The sequence below is a fragment of the Eulemur rufifrons genome, chromosome 16 (genome assembly GCF_041146395.1).
Source record: "Eulemur rufifrons isolate Redbay chromosome 16, OSU_ERuf_1, whole genome shotgun sequence".
NCBI lineage: Eukaryota > Metazoa > Chordata > Mammalia > Primates > Lemuridae > Eulemur > Eulemur rufifrons.
The window spans coordinates 10,226,969-10,237,497 of NC_090998.1; positions in this window are offsets into that span (position 1 = coordinate 10,226,969).

Below are 10,529 nucleotides of genomic sequence, written 5' to 3' on the forward strand. Positions count from 1 at the left end.
TGAGGTGTCATGTACATAGTCTAAATTTTACCCACTTAAAAGTGATTTTCAGTATATTCACAGAGTTGGAACCACTGCTGCTACCAAAATTTAGAAAGTTTTCATCACCCTGAAAAGAAACATTCTAGCAGTTAGCAGTCATTTCCTATTCCAGTCTCCCCTTAGCCCTTGGCAAACACTATTCCACTTTCTTTTTCTGTGGGTTTGCCTATTACTGATATTTCATATAAACAGACTCACATAACATGCAACCTTTACAAAAGTTGAATGCCATGAATATAATGTGAAGCACAAAAAGCCTGTCACAAAAGCAACAATATCTTTTCTTTGTGTGTGTGCATTACACTTCAATAATTGATTTTGAAAAAATTTTTATTATTAGAAAAAACAACATAATTCATTGTAATACCTATGCAATCATAATATTACTTCCAATTCATGAAATATAAAGTTACCTGGCCTACTCCAAACTCAGATGCTTTACATTGAAGCTTAGATTTACAAGTATATATTTGTGAAGATCCACAAATGTCTGATATAAATCCATTTGGGTAAATCCTTCCACAGTTATGATCTGATTTGACTATCTGTAATGGAGAAAAATCCATAATTTTGTTGTATTTTATGGGGAAAATCCATTAAAAAGAGCATTTTCTATGTTATAAAAGAATATTATGAAAACAGATAATGACATTTTTAATGTATGGTTATTAGGAAGACTAAACAGTAGTCCCCTGTTATCCGTGGAGAATATGCTTCAATACTGCCAGTGGATGCTTGAAACCATGCATAGTACCAAATCCTATATATTCGGTTGTTTCTATACATGCATACCAATGATAAAGTTTAGTTTATAAATTAAGCACAGAAAGAGATTACCAACAATAACCCGAAATGTGAAAGAACAATTATAACAATATTCCAACATCACTACTCTTGCTCTATGGACCATTATTAAGTAAAAGAAGGATAACATGAACACAAGCACTACACACCACGACAGTCCATCTGCTCACCCAGATGGCTACTCAGTGACTAATAGGCAGGTAGTATAGACAGCATGGACACCCAGGACAAAGAAAGGATTCACATCTCAGTGGCACAGATTGATTCTAGATGAGATTACATCATGCTACTCAGAACTGCACATAACCAATTTAAAACTCATGAATTGTTTTTTTCTGGAATTTTTCCTTTACTATTTTTAAACTACAGTTGACCAAGTGCAACTGAAAGTGCAGAAAGCTAAACAATGGATTGGTGATGGCAGGGGGGCACACCGTAGCTCATTCTTTAATATTTATATCAACATTTTAGTAACTTTCAAAATATTTCATGTGTATAATTTAACTGAAACTTATTTATGTAGAATATTCTTCTGAATTTCTCATTTTATATGTTTTCTTCTATATGGCACCATTCAAAAAAACTTAAGTTTGAAAGTTGAACCATTTATTGATACCATGCATGGATGATCACTACTGTTACTAAAGACTCCAATCCATGACTGAAGTGGCAAGGAGACCAGAAATTTCCATCAGAAAATTTAATAATTTAATTTAAAATATCATTGTGATAGCTTTCATTAATTTATAAAAAAGGTAAAATATTTGTTCATAGAATTCTTAATTTTTAAAACAAAATGAATGTGTTAAACAATATATTAAAGAAGAAAACCACTTATTGTAGTGCCAAAATTTTTCACAAATGTTTCTAATGTTGATTTAAAATGAATTCTTATGTTGATACTTAGTAAATTCATTTATTTTCAAATATTAATAAGGAAAATTTTGATTTATAGTTATTTGTGTTGACAAAGCAAACATACCATGAATTTGAATGTTTCCATAGTATATATTCACTTATCTAGAATACGAATAATTAAATCAATGTATTTTTCTACTATGTTTCTCAAATTTGCCATTTACAAGGGAATTATGAAGTTGCCATTGAGAAAATAAATGACATAGAAGAGAAGATTGGGTTTTCTGGGCACCACAGTATTCTCTAAATACATAAGCCCCCACTTTTATCTGATTTGGGGTTGGTGGAATACCAACGCTCCAGACCAGGAGGCATAGACTCATTTCTCTGTGCTACTCCCTACGAAACACAACTACAAGCCCTGAAACTAGTGAAAGACACAAGCAAAGGGGACTCTCATAGGTGGAAAGAGAAAGGTGAAATGGTTTGGGACCCCAGGATCAGGGATTAACAGAGCAGTGGGGCAACTTAAATCCTCCACCCAACAGAAGAAAGAGACCTAGATTCCCAGCACCCAACCTGACAATGAAAGGAGGCTCAGGTAAGGTCATTCCCCCTCTGTACTGAGAGGGAGTCCTGCCTGCACCTCCAGCACGGTTGGCAACTGAAAAGTTGGCGCCTGCAAGGGTGATATATCAGGAGACCTGCTAACAGTAAGTAGCCAGAGGAAGAGCTTCTGTCTCCCACTAAGACACACCAGGGTAGGTGTGGCTCACGGGGACCAGCAAAGGAGTCCCATGACTACAAGTGCTCCATCCAGGAAGCCTCTGTCTCCCTGAGGGCATGAGACTCACTTCCTTCATCCAGAGACACCAGGTAGAATGGATTTTAAAATGATATGCATATAGGATATAGCAGTGAAGGTAAACTACAGTTCATTGCATTAACATGTATGAATTGCACAAATGTCATACGAGAGTGGAAGGAAACAGACATAAAACTGCATACCATATGATTCCATTTATGGAAATTCAGAAACAGGTAAAGTTTATTTCTCATGTTAAAAGTTAGGACAGTGGTTTGAGGAAGAGGGGGCAGAAGTGATAGAAGGCTGGAAACTCCTATTTTGTGATCTGACTTGTATTACAGGACTCTTTTCACTTTGTGATAAATCTGTACAATCATGATGTGTTTATATATAAATATAAAATGGCAAAATTTATTTTGGATTAAATGCATTTATAGAAGCATAGTTTTCCATTAACAACTAGAATGGTTAATAATTAAATATGCATTAGTGGTATATGAATATAAATATACTATTATGAAGTCACACAACCGAATATTATATAGATCTGAAAATAATTAAATATGCACAAGAATATAATGAACTCTACAATTATAATATTGATTGCAATAAGCTTCTAACAAAGTGCTTAAAACATTTAACACCTTACCATTTTTCCTTCATTATCTGTATAAAGCAGATTAGAGTTCTTAGAAGCACAGGCCATCAAACTCTCATCCCAAGCTTTGAATTCCTTACCACTGCAATAACAATGGGTGGAATATGTGAACCACTCCTCTGGACAATGGCCACAATCATATGCTGAGAAAAAAAATTATGAATTCCTATCTGTAAGCAATATGAATTTTTAAAATGAAAATTAATTTACATATTTTCAAAGATATAAAAATATATGTACATGAGTTTGCTTCCTTTTAGGCTGGTAAATATATAAGAAAAACCACTTACACACATTCAACTGGGAAAAGGATCAGCCTCTCATTCCCTAATTTTATTGCAACATAAAGTGAAACATCAAACGAAAACCCAACTTGCACCTATATGAAAAATCACCGAGCAAAACCACTTTTTTTACAATAGAAAATTTATTTAACTGTTATTATATGACAGCAGTAATCACTTGAGTTAAATACAAAAAGAGAGTATAGTGATTTTTAAATAAGTATTTCTAATTTTTGAAGAAAAGGGAATGCCCTCCTATAACCTTTATGTATGAATATTTATTGCCCAAAATTTTAATTGATTTCCCCAAAAAATATCTATTATCATTTTTGCATAATCTAAGATCAAGACAAAATACAATATGACTAATATCAGGGCCTTTTTGAGTTCTTATAGTCTGGAAAGAATTGTTCTGATTCTCTGTTACTGTAGCTATAAAAATTAAAGTAATCCTTCTTAAAAATTAGCATCTAAATAAGTCACAATAATTTTGCTTTTGTTTGAAATTTATTATATCACTTAGAATTAGAATTATCTGTAGTAAAATTGATTTTAGCTAGAAAATTAATAAAGTAATGAAGGTTTGGGGAAAAAAACTTCAAAAGCCTACAAAATAAAACTTTACCATCTCTGTCTACATTACAATATTACAATATTGTAACTATTTGATTTAACCGCTTTCAAAAATTAATTTCTATTCATTGGTAAGCTTTTCAGTCTCCTACAGCATGTCTTTGAATTATGAAATTTGAATATATGCATATAATTAAAAGCAAAGACTCTCTACAATTAATCTTTCATTTATACTTTTGAAAAGTTCAAAATAACCATTCCTCATTTAGTTCAAAACATACATTAAAATGAGAATTGTATTCCCTGATATTGTGGTATATTTAGAGACACTTCCAATCATTAAGTGTGAAGTTCCCTTTTATTCTTCCAAAACCTACTTACAGGGATTGACGAGTTTTGTTACCACGTTGGACATGAAGACAAGACAGATGATTCCCAGAATCCCAGCAATGAGCTTCTCTGGAGGTAACAGTAAATCTTCAGGGAGAGAAACAGAAACACTGAGAAAGGAGAGATGGAGATGGTTGGTTAGAATATTTACATACAAGAGACCCACATGCACAGGGACTCATAGATAAAATTGGACCCCAAACTCACATCTACCATAGTAATCTTTCTCTCAGAATACACCGTTTCATTTTCAGTAAATGTAGCGCTCCATGAGTTGTTGTACAAAGACTAGAAAGTTCATCAACGTGGGAATAAAATTCTTCTGAATATTTCATGTTAAAACATCATATCTCAACTTAGAACTCTGATCTTTGTGAATAAAACTATGTGAGCGCACCCAGCTCCTCCCCACCCCTTTTCACCCCAACTGCACATCCTAGAACAGTTGTATTTAGGAGCTATTAAGTGCTTTACCTTTGCAATGGTAAGATTTGTCATCCCCTCAAAGATCCCGAGCAGCATTTTTTCTTTTTTTTACAATGTGTTGGGTGTTTTTATTTACTTATTTATTTTTTATTTTTTTATTTCAGGATATTATGGGGGTACAAACATTTTGGTTACATGTTATGACTTTGCTTCACTCAAGCCAGGATTAGAGGTGTGCCTTTCCCCCATACAATGCTCAAAGAAGGGTTGCTACAAAGTATGATTAATATGTGCAAAGATGCTCATTTTCACTGTGGCTAGGAAAAAAGTTTCCATTATATAATGACATATCATTTCAAATCTAACAGATTGGTATAGATTTTTAAAAATCTGAAAATTTTAAAATGATAGCAAAGTGACTAGATCAAAGGGAGACTTACATACTGAAGATCCCAAACCAAATATAGTTATGGTCTAACACAAAAATAGAAGTGTCTGCTTTTGTACCAATTCTTTCCCAATATCTGTCTTCAGAAGATGAGAATTCAGCTTCACACAGGCAGCATGGCTCTTTGGCCAGGTTTCGGCTTGTTTGGAAAAATGACAGCAACCATTTCCAAATCCTATCCAAATTGTTGTAAACAAAGAGCACAGGAACAATCTAGAAAATGTAAGCATACTAAGTAAAACTCATCTAATAGTGTCTTTATTGCAAACCAGGTTGATATAAAGTTTATTTTATCCCTGAAATAATCTATTATTCGATGAAATCTGACATAACTAAGGTAGAACATGTCTCACTGAGGAACTAAACATATATTCTGTTTGTAAAATAAATATGTATCTCTCAATCTGCCAGCCTACCGTCTTTTAATTTGATGATAGATGCAAAGATCTTGCATTTGATATTCTTTCTTTTAAAAATAGGCCTTGCTTCTTAGTTTGACCTACCTTTCTATGTGAAGCTTGATAAATCAGTTTTTATTTCTTTTAGTCATAAAACCTAAGTTGTCTTAAAATAGAAACAATAATGTCACTTACTGACTATGAAGGACAGATACCTGTCTAATTAAGGAAAATTTTCATTTCATCATGTGGATTTAGATAATAGCCTTCCTCTCATCCTCAGTCCCACTTCCCTTTCCATGAGTACATTGCACGTTTACTATAAGTTTCCAACAATACAATTATCTACTTACAAGTTATATATATTTTAAGGATTTTGGCATATTTTACCAAATTATTCTATAAGCATTTTATACCAACTTACCTCTCCATGATAAACGTATAAAAAGTTCTCTCAAAAATGTTAGCTGTTTAAGAAATATCAAATCACACTTTTTATTTTAATGCCTTTAATATGGTAACAATACTTATTTTTACATCAGTGCCTTCTAATCTCTCAGTTTTTCCTTTATATACAGAAACATTCTTCACCAAATAGAGGATAAAAATATTTACTTCTGGGTTTTCACAAATCTCATCTATAATTCATTTTGGGGTATATTTTATAATTTAAGATAGATCAATTATGAGGTGGACAGATAAACATTTTGATTATTTCTACTTATGGTAAAGTCTATTTTTGCCCTATCTATTCTTTGCTTGCACAATAAGCACATAATAAATAATGGTTACTAATTTACTGTTGATAATTCTTACATTTATAAAAAACTACTTTCTTTAGTTTTATAATATGTTTATTATTTATTCAAGCTAATATTATTGTGCTTTATAAAAATGTCCTAGCTAGTTCTTGGTGGTCCTATCTTTATGGGATTTCTGGAAAAAAAATGCCTTAACTAATCTTTGCCATTTTTTCCTCTACATGAACTTCACAGCCACAATATTCACGGGTGTGTTATTCCTCAAGTTACTCCAAATGTCTTCTGTCATAGTATACAAAGCCACAATCCTTCTTATCACTCTGATTGTAAGATGAACTTTTATTTTTTAAAAGAGTATATTTTGGCAAGGCATGGTGTTTATGCCTGTAATCCCATAATTTTATTGGGCAAGGTGGGAGCATTGCTTGAGGCCAAGAGTTCAAGACCAGCCTGGGTGACATAGCAAGACCTCATCTCTACGAAAAGTAAAAAGAAAAATAAAATTTTAAATGTATTTGTTTTAATTTAACTTAAAAAAATGTTGTAAATACATGTAAAATATTTCCTCTAAAAGGAGTAAACCACATGCCCTATAACGACAGGGGCTTTGGGCCTTGCTCAACTCTGTGTCTCTAGCATATAGAATTAGCATAGTGATACTAAACAAATGTTTAACAAATTAATTAAAATATGAATGAGGTGGAGAGTTGGGTTTTACTTATTGAAGCAGAGCTTAAAAATGCTTTTATTTTAAAAGATAACATCAGATTTGAGTCCTGAAGAATTACAGTGAGGGAAGGATATCAATTAGGGGAACAACAGACAAAACAAAGCAAGCAACATAAGCAAATCATGGACAAAACCAGGAGTGCTCATGGCAGCATAAGACATTTGTAGGCCAATGAGAGGAAATGAAATGGGGAAGGTTGCAGCAGTGAAGAATGACCTTGCATCTCTTTAAGCAGCTTTATTATTATTCCATAGAATCTGACACCTGCTGATTTGAATTTTAAATACATAACAGGATGCTGTGGACAAATGGAATTGACATTTAAGAAGAACAAGGAAGATCATAAAGGCACAGTTATAAGGCACCTGCAACAGTTCAGGAGAAACCTAAGAAGGGTTTTAATGAAGGATGTCATGATAGGAATGTAAAACGTAGTAAATAATAATGATGATTAATAACAATAATAGATTTAAGAGTGGTGCTACCAGGGCTTGATGAATGATTGAACTTTAAGAGGCTAAAAGAGAATGGAGAGAGGGGAAATCTGGGATGATATTGGCATTTTCTTGGGAACTGAACTGGTATTGAAGAGAGAGATTACTTAACATTTGTACATGTTGAACATGAGCTGTTGTCAGAGCTGAGGAATTTATCCTACCCAAACCTGGAGTTTCAAAACACTAAAAGACAGGCTTCAAATGACAGGAGTGGGCCCACTCTGCCACACATAAAACACATAAGTGGGTTGAATCTCTGGCAAAAACATCGATTTAATTCTTGAAGTTTCCAGACAAACATTCAAAAATCTTCTGGACTCTAGTTTGGGATCTATTCGGTTCATAAGGTCTGCTTTTAAAGAAAAAAGACAATCTTATTTCTTAAGTCTGCCCCAGAACAGAAATAAACATTCTGAGTTAGATTTTTTACTAAATACACTAGCACAAATTAAATTATATATATATATATATATATATATATATATATATAAAGATGTGTGTGTATATCAATGTTCATATTATTTTCATATATACCCCATTTTAAATCTTGCTAAAATTTCTGAAATATTTCACGATGGAAAACACCACACAGAACATTTCACAAAAGCTCTTTGAAATCTATCATGCAGATTCATATATAGTTACCACCAAACATTCTAAGCACTATAATGAAATATATTTCCATAAATAAGATTTTCTTCTCTCAAATAAGCATCCTCAAGTAAATAAATATTCCAATAAGACTAAATCTAATTGAAACATCAATAAAGCTCAAATTGCACTGTATTTCATGAACTAAAATTTTCCACTTTACTAGCTTCTAACAAAATAATTCAAAGGTATGCAAAATTTTACCCTTTGTTTTTGAAAGAATTGGACAATTTGCAATTTTATTCTGAATTTTTGATGCTATACCCATTTTTATAATATCTTTGCATCTTTGCAAAATTGCATCATTGCCCAACAATCATAGAATCAAATTTATTCTTATTCCTTTATTATAGTAAAGACTGTCTTCAAACTTCCCAAGTTTGTGCATTCCTCAGAATTGAAATAACACTTTCTACACTCCTGAGTAAGACAATTTTCTAGACTATAATAGACTATAACCTACATATTTAAGAACACCTTTCTAACCATGGGTTTTAGAAATTCAGCTTTATCATTTCTTTATCAGTAAGTTTATAGTTGATTTTGTGTCTGTACACCAGAGACTCTCATTTCTGTCAGGCTAAAGAAATTTTGAAAAATCTATCCATCAGAAATGGAAAGCAAAATCATACAGCTAAACATTAAACAAGGCATTTAATGCAAATCTATAAAAAATAGTATCTTTATATATCAATCCCCCATAAATGTTACCACAGTGCATAGGAAATTTTAGGTTTGTAAAGCATAACTTTTGGTTCTATAACTGAAATGTCAATTAAAAAGACAAATTATTTTTAAAACAAATCACTTTCAAAGAGAAAACAAAGAGGAAACACAAAATAGTCTTTTCAATGTTATTTTTTATATTTTAATATTATTTCCAAACTCCATGTGAAAACATACAAACTGTTTATATTAATACATACATGAAAAGCCATTTTGTGTGTACAATTAGACCACATATGTTTAATTAAAGAAATGATTATTAAGAAAACATCATTCCTCAGAGGAATAAAATAATTAATAGATTTGTAAAGTTACTTTCAGTCACTGACTCACAATTATAGATATAAATTTCTTTCCAGCAAATCTATTTTATAACAATAAATTTTACATTTGTACTGCTGTGTTTGTAAATGCAATCAGTGGAAAAAGATGAACTCATGTATGTTAATATCATTTCTAATAAAAAGCTGATTGACTTTTGATGCAAGCCCTAGCAACATAATTCCTAAGCTTTCAGATTCCCCTCCACACAATATATTCATGGTCAAACTTCCTAAGCTGATGAGTATGAGAGCTTAGTCTTCTCTTTTCCTCTTTTTTAATATATTTGTGAATATCTTGAGATCAACCTTACTTTCCCTACCAGTGTCTTATCCATCTCATTGCCCAGAAAAATTCCATATTTGATCTTCTTTTTGGCATTTCTGTTGCCAAGAAATATATTTACAGAAATTGTTTGATTGTAAAACTTTCTGTTAAGCCGTTCACACATAATTTAGGCCACTGCTTTGAGCCAAGTAGTCAGTAAACAGCACCTCGGACCATACTGATGTCATAGGCTGAACTGCACATGCTCTAGAAGGCACAGAGGTTCCATCACAACCTTGGCAGCATTAAGGTTTGCTGTACATCTACAAGGCTGGGAAAAACACCCATTGCACATGTCCAACCACTCTCACACACTGTTATTTCTATTCATTCTTCTGCTACAGTCAGTTTTTGTATACATTTAACTTTGTTGGTCATATTTCACTTGTAAGTGCTTCCTGAGTGTAGGAGCTACACCACCTCCTTTTATAATTCTTCTCAGCCCCTGAGAACCAATAAGTATTTTATCTATTATGTTGTTGTCCTTATTCCTTGCTAGAGCATATGAAAAATATTGACACAGAAAATAGTATGTTTTTGAACATGCTGTCTCTTCTTTTTTGTGTGGTTCAATTATAAATATCCCAAAACACTAATTTCACAAGTGCAAACTCCCTGCAGCCTAAGCGTTTGGGTAAGGCGCATTTTATACACTCCTATCACAGCCCAGGATCACATTTGCCATTGTGCTACTGCTGTTCACTGTAATTTCCATGTCCCGCTACCCTGTCTATTACAAGTGCCTTGATGGACTATGCTTACTTCTCTCTGGAATGGTAGGACTAACACAGTAACTGGTGACATATGCTAACTCAGTAAAAAATGGT